At 34.8% G+C, this 17,185-nt stretch overlaps 1 protein-coding gene across 3 annotated transcripts in view; it reads right to left on the bottom strand.

The window, feature by feature from the left end:
- The window catches only part of pacsin1b (protein kinase C and casein kinase substrate in neurons 1b), a 72,353-nt gene that overhangs the window by 27,154 nt on the left and 28,014 nt on the right, over positions 1–17,185 (bottom strand). Inside the window, exon 1 of one of the 3 annotated variants that reach the window (XM_056460581.1) lies at positions 3,673–3,809. The exons of the other annotated variants lie outside the window; for them this stretch is intronic. The gene's annotated coding sequence lies outside the window, so the exon portion shown is untranslated. Of the gene's footprint in view, positions 1–3,672; positions 3,810–17,185 lie in introns of those variants that run through there. 3 annotated transcript variants of the gene reach the window in all.

The raw sequence follows: 17,185 nt of genomic DNA, 5'->3' as shown, positions 1-17,185 counted from the left end.
ACTGAATACAAAGCTAATAGATCACTCAGATCTTTAGGATCAAATAAATTAGAAATTCCAAGAGTTCAGTCAAAGCAGGGTGAATCGGCCTTCAGTTACTAACAGCGCCCCCTGCTGCTGGAATCAGCTTCCAGAAATGATCAGATGTGCTCCAACATTAGGCACATTCAAATCAAGACTGAAAACACATCTGTTTAGCTGTGCCTTTACTGAATGAGCACTGTGCTACGTCCCACAGATCGCACTATTGTGTCTTTCTTTTATTTTTCATTCTTTTATAACCTGTTTTAACACATTTAGATATGTTTTTATCTGTTTTTAATGATTTTTATTATTTGTTTTTTATTTTCTTATACTTGTCTCTTTTATTCCTGTTTATGTAAAGCACTTTGAATTGCCACTGTGTATGAAATGTGCTATTTAAATAAACTTGCCTTGCCTTTATAAATAAAATTGATTTGATTGATTTGATCTGACCGACACTGCACTCGTTTAGTAGGAATTTATGTATAATTATACAAGCACTGTGTCTTTTTGCTCTGAAATAATAACCCAAATTTCACAATTAACACTTGCTGTACTAAAGCAACTTTAGTTTACTTGATTATCCATACAGATTTTTTTTAATGTGACAATAATGATCATGTTTAGAAGTATATTTAGTTAAATAAGGTCAAATAAAAAAACATCTTCTGAAGAACAGCTATTTAGTATCCTCTTGGTTATCATTATGTATATGTTTATAATAAAAAGCATTTAAGTATCATACTACTAAGATCTATGACTGGAGATATACAGTGAAAACTGATATATGCATTGTAAGTAGTCTGACTCTTCAGATTACATTAATTTAAATCACAAGCTATATAAATATATTTAAATGACTATATAAATGTCAGCATATGCAGTTATTCATTTAGATTACACAATTATTAGTTCTCCTGTGAAATTTAAATTCTTTTTCAAATATTTCCAAAGTATCACAGAATATTCTAATACAGCACATCTGGAAAGTCTTCATAGTGCTTCACTTTTTTCAAATTTTTTATGTTACAGTCTTATTCCAAAATGGATTAAATTCATTTATCTCCTCAAAATTCTACACACAATTGCAAATTTATTAAAAATAAAAAACCTGAAAAATCACATGTACAGAAGTATTCACAGCCTTTGCAGTGAAGCTCTAAATTGAGCTCAGGTACATTCTGTTTCCACTGATCATTCTTGAGATGTTCGAGCAGCTTCATTGGAATTCACCTGTGGTAAATTCAGTTGATTGGACATGATTTGAAAAGGCATAGACCTGTCTATATGAGCTCCCAGCACAAACCAAGCATGAAGACAAAGGAATTGTCTGTAGACCTCCGAGACAGGATTGTCTCAAGGCACAAGGCTGGGGAAAGTTACAGAAAAACGTCTGCTGCTCTAAAAATTCCATTGAGCAAAGTGGCCTCCATCATTCGTAAGTAGAAGATGTTTGGAACCACCAGGACTCTTCCTAGAGCTGGCCGGCCATCTAAGCTGAGTGATCGGTGGAGAAGGGCCTTAGTCAGGGAGGTGATCAATAACTCGATGGTCACTCTATCTGAGCTCCAGCGTTTTTCTGTGGAGAGAGGAGAACCTTACAGAAGGACAACCATCTGTGCAGCAATCCACCAATCAGGCCTGTATGGTAGAGTGGCCAGACGGAAGCCACTCCCCACCTGGAAATTGCCAAAAGGACTCTCAGACCATTAGAAACAAAATTCTCTGGTCTGATGAGACTAAAATTGAACTCTTTGGAGTGAATGCCAGGCAATACGTTTGGAGAAGAGCAGGCACCACTCATCACCAGGCTATTACCATCCCTACAGTGAAGCATGGTGGTGGCAGCATCATGCTGTGGGGATGTTTTTCAGCAGCAGGAACTGGAAGACTAATGAAGATAGAGAGAAAGATGAATGCAGCAATGTACAGAGAGATCCTGAATGAAAACCTGCTCCAGAGTGCTCTTGACCTCAGACTGAGGCGACGGTTCATCTTCCAGCAGAACAATGACCCAAAGCACACCGCCAAAATATCAATGGAGTGGCTTCACAACAACTCAGTGATTGTCCTTGAGTGGCCCAGCCAGAGCCCAGACCTAAATCCTATTGAACATCTCTGGAGAGATCTGAAAATGGCTGTACACTGTCGCTTCCTATCCAACCTGATAGAGCTTGAGAGGTACTGCAAAGAGGAATGGGCAAAAATTCCCAAAGACAGGTGTGCCAAGCTTGTGGCATCATATTCAAAAGACTTGAGACTGTAATTGCTGCCAAAGGTGCATCAACAAAGTATTGAGCAAAGGTTATGAATACTTCTGTACATCTGATTTTTCACGTTTTTTACTTTTCATAAATTTGCAACAATTAAAAAAACTCTTTTTTCACATTGTCATTATGGGGTATTGTGTGGAGAATATTGAGGAAATAAATGAATTTAATCAATTTTGGAATAAGGCTGTAAAATGAGCGCTATGAATACTTTCCGGATGCACTGTACATTTATCTTTTGTAGAAAGTCTTATTTCTTTTAGTTTGGCTAGAATAAAAAAAAAAAAAAAAAAAAAAAATATATATATATATATATATATATATATATATATATATATATATATATATATATATTTACAAAAATAGAGAACAAACCACTGCTGTTCATTGTTGACTTGCCTAATACATTACTTGCCTAATACATAAACTTACATTAACTAGTAAAATATAATGTACTGTCATCATAGCAAAGACAAAATAATAAACTTGTTTTTAAAACTATTATGCTTAAAAATGTGTTGAAAAGACACACAGCATTCGAGAAATATTTGAAAAAGCACAATTGACAGGAAGATGGCTAACATTTTAGTCTTTAACTGTATCAAACAACACAAGCCACAAAAGTCTAATACATCAAATATACTGTAATACTCAACCAAATCCCAACAATAAGCTACCAAAACAGTAGTTTTTCCTGACTTTTATTTCCTATGCCAGACTTCAAAGAGTTAAAGAAATCATAACACAAGTTCCTCAACAACAACTTGCCAAATGGCCTCAATTTGGACCGCATGTTCACGAAAATCCATTTAGATTGACAGGGTGGCAGTGGGAGGCGTTTTAATCGCTGCACATGACTCTTTTTGGCATGTTAAACAAAAGAAATGCAGAAGTGATTGGACATCTTAATGCACTGACTCAATTAAAACAATGCAACATAAAATACCACGGTGCTCAAGTTATTTAAGATCATAAACTTTAACTGCTTTCTACATTTAGATCACATTAAAAATGACATATAATTACAGCCTTATCTTGCTGTTCAACACAATCTCATTTCAAATGAAAAGGCACAGCACTGAAAATCACAAAAACATTAACAAAAATCAATGGGAGCTCAAAAACACACACAAAAACAGTAGCATGTGAGCAAATGTCTTAATAAAACACAGCTAAATGCATACCTCGAATGCATCTGCCAAATGTTTGAATGTAAATACGAGTCTCGTGCTATCGAAAGCCCAGTTCACACACAAACAAAGCTGTGCTCCGACATCCACACACACACACACATGCATCATCTCCTCCATACTGATGACGGAGCTCCACAGACTGCGATCCGGCCATAACAAAAGAGAGAAAGCAACAAAAGACTCACCCGAATCCCCTGCATGTGGGACCCTCGACCACCCCCTCAATCCACACCACACTTTTTGGTTAATTTCGCCTCTTTCAAACTGGTGTTTTTAGTTTGGCTGTAGAGGAGTAACTGCAGACGCATCAAACTCAGTGTTTATAATGCTGGAGAGTTTAAAAACGCTGCTTGCTGGACAAAGTGGGTGTTCGCAAGTGCAGCAGTGTGTGTGTGTGTGTGTGTGTGTGTGTGAGAGAGAGAGAGAGAGACTAATCACATTTGACTTGAATTATTCTGACAGAGTGAGCTGGGTTGGTGATGGGGGGGTTTGGGGCTTTAAGGTTTTTATTTATTTTAGACAACACCAGCCAGCCCCAGTTTTGAAAGCAATTTCGTAAGTTTCTTTCAGAATTTTATTATTTTATTATTTATTATAATTTTATTATTATTAATTTATTTAATTATTATTTAATTTATTCATTTATTATTATCATTTATTTATTTTAGACATTTTTATTTATTTATTTTAGACAATAACAGCCATGAAAGCCCAGTTTTGAAGCTATTTTCCATGATTTGTTTCATAATTTGATAATAGCTATAATTGTATTATTAATAATAATTTATTATTATTATTATTATTATTATTATTATTTATTTTAGACAATAACAGCCATTAAGGTGCAGTTTGAAGCTATTTTCCCTGATGTTATTTCATAATTTTAAAATAGCTATAATTTTATTATTATTATTATCATTTATTGTTATTATTTATTTTAGACAATAACGTCCACAAAGGTGCAGTTTTTGAAGCCATTTTGCATGAATTTATTTAATAATTTTATACTGGCTATAATTTTTTATTACTAATTATCATTTATTATTATTATTTAGACAACAATAACCATAAAGGTGCAGTTTTTGAAGCTATTTTGCATGAATTTATTTAATAATTTTAGAATGGCTATAATTTTTTATTATTAATTATCATTTATTAGTATTATTTAGACAATAACAGCCATGAAGGTGCAGTTTTTAAGCCTTTTTCCATGCTTTTTTTACATAATTATTATACTAATAAAATTATAGCTATTATAAATTTATTATGTATTTATTTTAGACAATAACAGACATGAAGGTGCAGTTTTTAAAGCTATTTACCGTGATTTGTAATAGTTATCAGTTTAATATTAATTAATTGCAGTTTATTATTATTTATAATTTTTGAAGCTATTTTCTGTGAATTTCTTTCATAATTTTATAACAGCTATAATTTTGTAGCTTTTTCAGATAGATTGTAGATAAAAACAATCGTATACATCTTATACAATAGGTACATGTTTGGCAACTTGAAGGTAAATATCAGTACCTTATATGTACATTCCAGCGGATGAGACAAATGAGATTAAAATTGACTTCAAGCATGACATCAAAAAATTGGTCAATCGATTTGATGTCAAAAACTTGACATCCTTTTGACATCCACACATTGATGCTCTTTTGAACACAGAAGTTTTTTTACGTTAAGTGGTTGTAAATAATTTATTTAAGCTGAATTTAAACAAACAAATTAAGTTGAACATTGCTCAATTTAATTTGTTTGTTTAAATTCAACAGAAATAAATTGTGTGCAACAGTTTTGCATGCAACACTTTTTTCAGTGTAGACTGAACATAAAACAATGGAGTTGTCCCACAAAATCTCAAGAATTGTGTTGTTTCAACTTATTTTCGCAAAGTTTGGGACTTGTGGAGCTGCGCATCAATGGATTTGCTCTTCAGTGTTTGGACTTTCAGCAGTGAAAATTAAACCACACTGAACTAAACTAAATTCAACTTCAACTCTGAAAACTGGACTGACACAGATTCAGTTTACTAGAACTTGTATGCTGCTTTGACACAATCTATTGTATAAGCACTATAAAGATGAATTGAACTGAAAGTAGTTTGAACAAACAGCAGAAATATTTTTGTTATCCTCACTTGTAAAACACTTAAAATATAAAAGCATCTGTTTATTTTATTTATTTGTTATTATTACAAATATGTTATTAAAAAGTTGGTGCTGTGTATGAACCCCATACATACATTTGCTGTGCATTTGTATGACGCTTGAGGACTGGATGTTTGCAGACTGTTAGCTATGTGTGTCTTCTTTTAAAGCCAGGGAAATTAATGTTGGGGATGTTTGTTTGTTTGTTTGTTTGTTTTTGTTTGTTGTTGTTGACTGTTTGTTTTTCTGTTTTGTGCACATTTAAAAAACACCTCTAACGTATAAAATAAATGAATAAATAAAAAAGTATCTGCATCTAAATGAGCAAATAAATAAATCAGTAAAAAAATTATTGTAATAAATAAATCAAATTATAACATGAATGAAAGACAGAATAAAAATGTTTGCCTGAGATACGAGCATAAAACATTTGAGCCTCTTTTAACTGAACTCAACATTTCTCAACGTTTCTAAGCATCGTCTAAATGTGGGCTTTAGGTTTCTGATGTCTCTCAACATTCACGCCTGAAGCTCAAAACTACACAATGATAAACAAAGATCAGGAATCAGAGCATCTGGAACGCCTAACAATTCCTGACAATTTTCCATGACAGGTGAGTATAAAATACAACAGCGTTAATCATTGATGAATGGCTTTGTCTTATAAAAAGACAGACAACAATCTCCAGCTGCATGTTGATGATTTTTTAACAACCAGAATAAAAAAGAAAGTGTGTTTGTAACTTTGTTTAACTCTGTCTCTAATTGAATCAGGCCATTCAAGTTGTAAGTAAAAAATCTGAATATTTAGCTTTGGCCAATATGGCAACTGTAAAAAAAAAAGTTGTTGTTGTTTTTATCTTATACAGCAGTATTGCTCAAACGTTTGAGATTAGTAAGATGAATTAATCTTTTTGGTTTTGGTCTCGTACACTTATACCAGAGAAGCAATTATTTCTTCATAAAAAAACACAGTCAAATTGTTAAAAAGTACTGTAGTTTAAAATATCAGTTTTTAGCGGCACAGTGGCTCACTTAGAAGGTCGCTGGTTCGACTCTCGGCTGGGCCAGTTGGCATTTCTCTGTGGAGTTTGATTGTTCTCCCCGTGTTGGTGTGGGTTTCCTCCGGGTGCTCCGGTTTCCACCACAGTCCAAACAGATGCAGTATAAGTGAATTGAATAAACTAAATTGGCCGTAGTGTTTGTGTGAATAAGTGGGTGTGTGGGTGTTTCCAAGTACTGGGTTGCAGCTGGAAGGGTTGCCACTGTGTAAAACATGCGGGAATAGTTGGCGGTTTATTCCGCAGTGGTGACCCCTGATAAACAAGGGATTAAGCCGGAGAAAAAATGAATGAATGACTGATTTCAGTCTTCTATTTCAGTATGTTCCAACATAATTAATTCCAGTAATGCAAAGCTAAATCTTTGGCAAATTTACTCCGGTCTCTAGGATTTTTTAGGATTCCTTCTTGATAAAAACTAAAATCTGGGACATTATGCATCTTTTTACTGTCACTTTTGATAAATTCTAATGCATGTTTACTCCTTATTAGTGGTGTAACGGATCACAAATCTCACGTTTCAGATCACACTACGGTTTTTGAGTCACGGATTGGACCATTTTTTGGATCAGCAAAAAAGGGAGGAGACAAATGTTATTTGCTTTACAATTATACAAAAACATTACTGCAAAACCATTGGTTTTAACAAACAGAACTTTAGAACTGTACTTTTAATAAAAATAAAAATCAAGAAACAACCAGCTGAAAGAGGAAAATATTCAATAGGAAAGCTGATCTTTGCTACTGTTACTGATAATGCTAAATATAGAAGTCTAACATTACAACAGATCATATTTATTTTCAATGAATGATTCAACAATTCACACAAACTTCGGGCTCTATTTTGACGATCTAGGTGCAAAGTCTAAAGCAAAGGGAGCAAAAGCATTAGGAGCGTGTCCGAATACACTTTTGCTATTTTAAGCATGGAAAAATACGCTCTTTATTATTGTAAAAACTGAACTCTTCACTAGCGAGAAAACAGTTAAACAGACCATCTGCAGCACGAGGATGAAGAAAAAGCCTCCAATCGGCCTTTACTTTCACTTTCTCTTTCTCTCTTTAGTGGATAAGGAACCAGTGTTGTACGTACAGACATCCATTAGCCTACATAATTAATTTGGTTTGTTAAGCGCAAAGATTTGTTTCAAAACTATTTCTAAATTCAGTTCTCATTTCCAGCAAACGAATAAATGAACAATAATAACGAAGTGTGGTCAAAAACTGAGATATATCCAAACACACGTCCTGTTCTTATGCTCCATATGGTCCAAAACCCGACAGGTGGACAAATATAAATAAATAAAAATAAATAATAAGGCTAACAATAATAATAACATTATACAAAAGCAAATTGTCATGAATAAACTAAAAAAAAGCCTCCAGAGATGAAGAAGGCATGAAGGCAGAGGTCTTTGTATTTATATAGAAAATAATATTTTTTGTAATATTTTAATCCTTTAATTCTTTTTCATTTGTAAAGATATTTGTGTATTGCTGTACATCCTGCATGTTTTAAGCAATGTTTAAGCGAGGCGCACAACTAACGTGCTCTGCACTGGACTTTAGACCTGTTTTCAGCTGGTCTACTGATCAGTCTATTTTAGTTCCTCAAAATAGCAATGCGCCAACAATGCGCCTTAACACACCTCTTTTCTAGACTGAAACACCCATGACTCCACAAAGTGGTGCAAATGGATTTGCTATTTAAACAACGTGGTGGAAAACAGGAAAATTAAGATTGCGCTGGTCTAAAAATAACAACACGTCAGGGCAAACGCATCTTGTGCCTTATTGCACCGGGTGTATGATAGGTCCCATTATGTTTCATTACAGGTGGATCATCTATTAAACCTATTCAGTGACATAATTTTAATGGTTGTTTGTGTTGGTTACACAATATAATTACTACAACATTCACAGCGTCAAGTTCCATTAAACAGTGATTTTAATCTTTACCATAAACATCAGTGTTTATATCTGAACTTTAAACTGTTCTCCCAGTTCTTCTGTGTTATTTAATTGTTTGTAACGAACTGAAAAAGTGTAAAAACTGAATCTCTCTTGATCAAATGCAGATTTGGATGCAGCACTTCGCAGGATTAATAAACATATGCAGTCGGTGCCAGTAGCGTAGTGGAAAGTGCACCGACACTGCACTCCGGTGTTCGCAGCGGCCCGGGTTTGATGCTGATCCTTCCCCTGTCTCTTCTCCCCACACTTTCCTGTCAATTCTTTCTACTGTCCTGTCAAAATAAAGGTGAAAAGCCCTAAAAATAATTATAAAAAAAGCTAAATAAATAAACATATGCAAATCACCATCATTTATCATTCATGTTGCGCGGGTTTGAACTGAGATCCCGATCTTTTAACGTTTATTCATGCAGCTTCATGCATTAATGCAGGCTAAACAAACAGTGACAAAACACCTTTAATTTATAACCTAAGAAACCCCCCACAACTTTTTCCGTCATCATTGTATTTTACAGGGAAGCCAAAATTCTTTCATACATGTGATTTGAATGACGCAGGAGGCGATCTCTCTGCAATTGTTATAAATGTTGGATTAAACTACTAGTTAAAAAAAGTTATTAATCCGAAGGTCACAAACGTCCCGAACTGTGGGTTGTGATCCGTACAAATCACGTATCAACCGTGATCTGTTACACCCCTACTCCTTATATCCCAAAATGGACTAATTTAAAGTGATGGGTCATCCAAAAATAAAAAAGACACTTCCTATATTCATATAATCCCGTGTGTCATTCAAAGTCATTAGCTGCAACACAGACTCACTGGAAATATGTGCTTCAAAATAAATCTTTGTAATATGGACCTAAACAAACATTGGACTGCAATTTGTGGGTAAAATGAATGTTATGGGTCTGCATGATGGCAACAACTTAAGTTCCTTTTCACACCAATGATATTTACTGAGACACATTATCAACAAATAATTGATTATTTTTGTGTAGGTCCATGCAAAACACCAAACAAATACCACAAAATTGTAATTAAATATGTTTGCGTCATCTAACCTCTATCTCTATAGTCAACTTTTCTGGCGTGGTCAGTTTGCTTGTAGTTCACTATGTACTTTGTTGTATTTGTGCTGCAGAGCACTCGGGTTCAAGTCCGGTGAAGCACGCTTCCACAAAAGAGATAAAAGCAATGTAAAATCAAGGTAAATCTACATCCTTTAGTCTTATGTCTGCTTTTGAAAATACTATTGGTTGAGTTTGGCTGTGGTTCGCTTGCTGATGTGTACGACAAGCTCTGCTTTCTCCTTGACGTGTAAAAGAAGGACGTGTATCCGAAATGTACAACAAAACGAACCCTATGTATAGCGGTTAAGTCTCAAAAAAGCAGACACCACCCTCTAGTGGATTTGTCATCTGAAACATGCAACGAAACGTACCAAGAACAATGTATTTTTGGCAAAAATATAGGCTGAGGGACGTATTTCTTTTTTATTTATTTATTTTTTTATTAATAATTATTTTTAGGGGTTTTCACCTTTATTGGGATAGGACAGTGGAGATTTTACAGACAGGAAAGTGTGGGGAGCCGAGAGAGGAGAAGGATTGGCAAACAACCTTGAGGTGAGAATCAAACTCGTATCACTGTGAGCACTTTGGTGCTATGTGTCGACGCCACTAACCAATAGGCTATTGGCGCAGACGGACGTATTTCTAATGAGCCTGGGCTACAATAAAAAAAAACTTTACTGTCAATTTTAAGCACTTTTACAGAATGTCCTGAACAAAAGCTTCATCGTCAAACTGGTCTGACACCAGAGATGCTGGAAGGAATGCTTCACGTCTGCGTTCAGATAAGTTATCTCGACTCTGTTCAAAGTCTGAAGGTGTATTATGATTATCTTCAGTCCTCAAACACCTCACAATCAGCCCCAGATACAGACAAAACGGAAATGATTCATTCAAATGGCTCTTAAAAGTCAGAAAGCCACATACCTTAAGTTATACTGACTTCGATTCCATGCAAAGCCTAAAAGCAGGAGACCTTAAATTGCTCTTTCATATTACTTAAAGTGGATTATTGTCTGTATAGAATGTGAAAACAACATGCTAAATGACATCAATGTTATCACTGTTAGACTTTGCCGCAACTTTACAGTAATTTACTGCAAAAACTGCCAGTAAAATACAACATACATTCTTTACAGTTCACTACTGTAATATGGGTCATTTTAAAACTTTTACAGCAACGCACTGCATGTTACGAATTTGCGGTATTCTACTGTAATCAAAGTAATCAAGTACTGCTACTGTAGTTGAAGACAAAAACTAAACATTTAATGGAAAATTATTAACATCTTGCATCACAAAATGTATTCAAAATAGATTGACGAATGAAAATGACTTTTGTAAACCATTTGAAATGTATATAAAAACAATGAATAATAAAATACCGTTGTACATGATCTCCTCACTCATTTTGAAATTTATTAAATTCAATAATAAATACTAAAAAAAAAAGTTTTTTATATTATAATAATTAAATTACAGTAAGAGTACTGTAAAATTGTCATACTGTAAAATTAAAATGTGGTAAAGGGCATTTTACCAAAAAAAGAAGTTGCGGTAAGGCTGTTTTACTGTAAAATGAAATTGCAGTAAGGCTCTGCTACTGTAAAACACATTTACAGGTAAGTTACGGTAAAGGGGCCGTAGCTATCCCTACAAATGTACACTGTTAGACATTTTATTGTATTTTTGCGTTAAATTACTGGCAGCACTTACCGAGACAATAAAAAGACAATAAAATGTCTAACAGTAGGGTTGGGCAATGTCGACCAATTTGGCATCGTACGGTGTCTAATGTGAAACATAGCGATGGACGACGGCATCGTTGTCACGAGGCAATGGTGAATTAATTATTTATGAACAATGAATTAATTTATAAGAAACTGATTATTTGTAGCCTACCGCTTCAACTACCTGACCCGCATGGTCTTTGTTTTAACCATAACCAAATCCTAAATAAATAAAGAGAAGTTACACACAAATTACCACCATTGTGATGGATATCGGATGGCTATCACTGACTCTTTTGCCCCCCCAATACACCCCCCACACTCCTCTAACTTATACTCCTCACAATCACTGCACTATTTAACATTTGCACATTTAAAGTTTGCACATATTCATTGCACTGATTCATTTATTTGAACTGTACATACCCACTGCACATGGATTTTTGTAATTACGTTTATCTATCTGCACACTCCTGATTATTAATAGCATCCTGTACATATATTCATTTATTGTAAATCTGTTCATAGCTAATACAACCTGTATATAATGTTCATAGTACATCCATCTGTAAATATTACCATAGTTTTTCTATAACTGCACTTTATAACTTATAACTATCCTGCACTTGCTGCTATTGCACTGCTGGTTAGACCGAAACCGCATTTCGTTGCCTTGTACTTGTACATGTGTAATGACAATAAAGTTGAATCTAAAATCTTGAATCTAATCTAATCAGCGATGGACGATGGCATCATCTATTGACCCAACCCTATCTAACAGTGTACAATTAAAGGGATAGTTTACCCAAAAATTAAATTTACTCACTATTTATTCACCTTCAAGTGGTTACAAACCTTTTGAGTTTCTTTATTTTGCTGAACACAAAGGAAAATACTTTGAATAAAGCTGAAAACCTGTATGACTTCAATAAAAGGGAAAAACTAGTTCTATGTCAGTCAATGGTTACCAGTTTCTTCTAAATACCTTCTTTTGTGTTCAACAGAATAACTCAAACAGGTTTGCAACAAGCAAATGGTGAGTAAATGATGACAGAAATTTCATTTTGGGGTGAACTATCCCTTTAAGTAAAATCTACAGTACATTTTTCTGTTTAAAAACATCATTCTCAAATGAGGGTGAAACTATAAGGCCAGAGGCAAGAGAGACTCTATTGATCACAGTCAGCAGGAAGAACAGCATGAGCAGCAAATCAAGACAAGCCTACAAACACTCTCTTAAACCCTAGCAGGATATTAATGGATTGGGCCACCATGGGGCTCTTTGGGTGCCAAATTATTATTACTTTAATAATATTTTTACATTTAAATAACATGCGAATGTGCGCCTCTGGTGTGTGTTACTTCCAATTGTCATGTGCGCGGCACATCCGTTGAGTCACCCCCTTAAGGATGGAGTCTGCTTTACTTTTGTGGATCAGTGACTGCAGGAAACAGAACATTACACTGGATGCCAACTTTATCCGCACAAAAGCTAAACAGCTTTATGAACCTTTTGCTGACAGCGATGAATGTTAGCGCCTGACAATAGGTTTAGATCTTTGGTTTCATTCTATAATACTGGACCTATTATTAACTATGAAAGTTTGAACTGTAAGAGTGTTAAAACAAGAGAGAAAGTGTGAAAATGTTAATGCCTGTCTGAGTTAAAAGTGTATAAAGTGTGTAGTGAAGGGTTTTACAGCCTTTAAAACATCTATAATAATTGTAAAAAATAAAGCTGACTACTTTGCAGATTTCGCCTAACGTAACTCCTGCGATTAACAAAGGACCACTGTATACATTAATTTCAAAAAACTGTATGAAATAATAAAAAAGACATTATATATACACACACGGCATAATGGAAGTTTAAACTTATGTAAATTAGGACAGTTTCTATAGACTCAATTATAAAGAAGTTACTAAAACATATATTTTTATAATCCTGTCATCAGGCCCGACTTGGCTAATCGGGAACACTGGGAGAATTCGTTTTTTGCCGTGAGGGCCGGTGTCCCTAGCAGTCGCACTTCTTTCGTTTATTTATTTATTTGACCATAACCTCACTCTTTTTATTCATTATTTTGCCACAGCCTCGCTCTTTTTATTTATTTTCTCGCAGTGCCGTGAGCAAAATGCAGCCTGCAGGTTAATGATGATGTAACTATCATTCGACCCCAAACAGCAGCACCTTAGGGAATATAAGAATTCGAATAATTAATATTAATGAATTTTAGACTTAGAAATCTAAAAAAAGGACAAAAAAGATTAAGCCATTAATAGAAAGTAATATTGTGTTTAGGAGTCTTGCAGATGACGGTGCAATTATTCTTCCAGGCACACTGGCATAACAGAGTCATTATGGTCCAGTGGTCAGCACGTTGCGTTATGAAGTTCGCAGACCGGAGTTCAAACCTCACCTAAGTAATTTTTTTTTTTCTTCACTTTCACATATTTAAACTCATTCATACTTTTGTACATATTTTATCTTTATTTTTTGTGTGACCACCTTTACAAAGGACTGGATATATATAAAGAATTTTGCACAGAATATATATTCAGATATTGCAGGAAAGGACATTGTGATGTTTTAAACAATAGTGTTGGAGATTTAGCTACCCTTTAATGTTCTCATATTTATGAAAAACATTTGAAGGTCAAAAGCAGCTGTGTCCAAGAAAAAGACGTGATAGTGTCATTAGAAACTGAATTGGAAATGACCTTATTTTAATATATTCAGTCGTGAACTGAGGTGGGCCGGTCTAAGGCTTAAAACTCCAGGGCTGAAAAGGAGTCCCACTCCGGCCCTGTCTGTCATAGTAATTCAGTTATAAAAATAAATATAAAATATTTAACAAATGTTGAATAAATGTTGAATATATCCAATAAATAAAAGGAAATGTTACATACTGCAACACATTATTCTCACTTTAAAGGGCACCTATGGTAAAAAATCTACTTTTCAAGCTGTTTGGACACATATGTGCATGTATGGTGTATAGACCGTCATATTGGGGTGATATAAACACACCCAGTGCTTTTTTCAATTTAACAACATAAAAAACGGTGGACCAATTGGAGCGGTTTTCAAATCGACCGCAACTTTAAGTAGGAGAGCGGTCCCCCCGCCCATCAATATTGATTGACAGGCGTGTCATCATATCCTCAGTTTGTTGATTCACGTCCGCCATTTTCAGCGTGAGTCGAAGCGATATCACTAAAGGAACACCCTTGCTCTATTTTTAGATGTAAGGCTCATTGGGCTCAACACAAGATCAATATTCTCCACATTATCGCTCTAATCGAAATTATTGGTTGTGTCTTTAGGTAGGTTTGCAAACATGTGTACTTCTCATTGAGTCTACCTTATACTTCAGCCGTTTGCATTTCTCGCGATCCCAGAAGCTCCCTGTGATCTTAACTAGCATGCGTTTTAGAATTCTAAACATCGGTTTCTATCAGGGTACACTCAAGTCGACGGCTGGGCGCCGCGGACCGCTGCAGAAACCTATGTTTAGAATTGAAAAATGCGTGGCGCGACGATTCGGGACACTTCATGTTTCTGGTGCGCCACAGAGAGTGTCTGGTGTGCCGTGTCGCGGCTTCGAGCGGCGCATCCGGTGCCTCAGTCAAAGTTAATTCAGTGTGCGTGGTTATTAGTTTCTGTGTACAAGCTCGGCACTTGAAACTAGCACACAGTTGGCTGTAAAACTGTACAAAGACACATGATTTTGTACTCTCTGCTTGGTCTATGTCCGAATCGTACATGTACGACTGAATGCTGAACCTCTCACTCCAGCTTGTTCTGGCAGTCTGCCTGTCAGACTCTGTTGCAAACACACAGCGGGTGAGCTCATGGCCCCGCCCCCTTGTTACGTTGGCATGAAGCCGAAACTAGTCTACATGTAAAGCAACACACCCCTAAATCAGCGAACTGTGGACACGCCCACAACATGACACTTTTTAACACATTATAATAAATAAATCTGAATTGTGTTTTAAACTGAACCTAAACTGGAACACTCAGAAGAACCATAATATTAATATTAAATCATAACAAAGAGGTAAACTATGTGCCCTTTAAACAATAATATTTTTAAAGTTGTTAATAAAACAAGATACTTGCACAGAAAATGCACAATTTTAATAAAACCAGTTAATTTATTTACGTCATGTTAATTCTGGCATCCATTCTTTTAAACTGTTCTTCAGTGCAGTTGTGTAATGTTGACCTGAGCTGTAATAATAACCTGTGAGACTCTGCAGTGCTTGATCTCCGCACTGCAGCACTCAGGAGACCCACAGATCAATAACACCAAGGACACGTGTAGAAAACTCTCCACTACTGAAACACACGACGAGCGCCTGCCAGATCACAGAGGCTGAAGACTCGCTGCATGCACACTCAACATGCTGAATTCATTCATTCATTTTTTTTTTGCCGTAGTCTCTTTATTAATCAGGGGCTGCATTAAGAAATATATTTTCGTAACTTATTAGGAACGCTACTGAAATGTTGCTGGGTAGTTTACTGAGAACATGCAAAAATACTCTCTACATATGACTGAATATCAACTTATCAATTTATGAATGACACATTTTTGTTCTAAAATAGAGTAAATAAAACAAAGATTATGGTCAGGGGTACGTTCAGTTCCTTCATTCTACATCAAATTGCATAGAGTGACCAGTCTTTTTTTTTCAGTTCACGTTTGCCATTTGTGAAAAAGCAAGAAGAGCAGGATTATGATCAGCTGAGTTCAGGACTGATGAATAATTCATCACTTTGAGTTAATAGATTACATCGGCAACCGGTTCTGAAGTCCCAGAACACACACAGACATCACAGCTTTGTAACTACAGCCAAATCCTTCAGTAATTATGATGTATTCTGTCTTTATTAAAGCTGTTTAACCATGTAAAATATTATGCAGAAATAATCTAATAATAGAAAAAAGTCTTTCATGCAATATTCTTGTATCTATAAATATATCATATAATGTATGTATTAAAATAAAATCTGTTTATTAATGTTGTCAAAGGATTAATTGCAAAATTTTGAATAAAAATCATATTTATTTGTATATACAGTTGAAGTCAGAATTATTAGCCTACCTTTGAATTTTATTTTCTTATTTAAATATTTCCCAAATGATGTTTAACAATGTATGGAAATTTTCACAGTATGTCTGATAATATTTTTTCTTCTGGAGAAAGTCTTATTTCTTTATTTTCGCTAGAATAAAAGCAGTTTTTAATTTTTGAAAAAACATTTTAAGGTCAAGATTATTAGCCCCTTTAAGCAAATTTATTTTCGATAGTCTACAGAACAAACCATCGTTATACAATAACTTGCCTAATTACTAGGCCCACACGCAATCTGCACACGCAGAATTCCGCAGATTTTTAGCCCATCATTATTGTTTATTTACTTGAGTAAATGTGTGTAAATCTATATTTATTCAGTTTTTAAATTAATTACAGTAATATTATTGACTAATATGAAAATGTTCTTGCTTTGTTTACCAAATAAAGTGAATCTAATTGGATTTGCATTTTAAACATTAAATAAAAGTTAAAAAGACATTATTTTTTATTTAACTTATTTAAGGTTTTAGCTATGATACTCCCAAAATAATTCAGCAGAAATCCGCAGATTTTTATTAAAATTCGTTGGTAAAACGTTCGCAGATTCCGTCTGGCCCTA

This window comes from Danio aesculapii, chromosome 6, assembly GCF_903798145.1.
Source record: "Danio aesculapii chromosome 6, fDanAes4.1, whole genome shotgun sequence".
NCBI lineage: Eukaryota > Metazoa > Chordata > Actinopteri > Cypriniformes > Danionidae > Danio > Danio aesculapii.
This window is presented reverse-complemented; position numbering and strand designations above follow the sequence as displayed.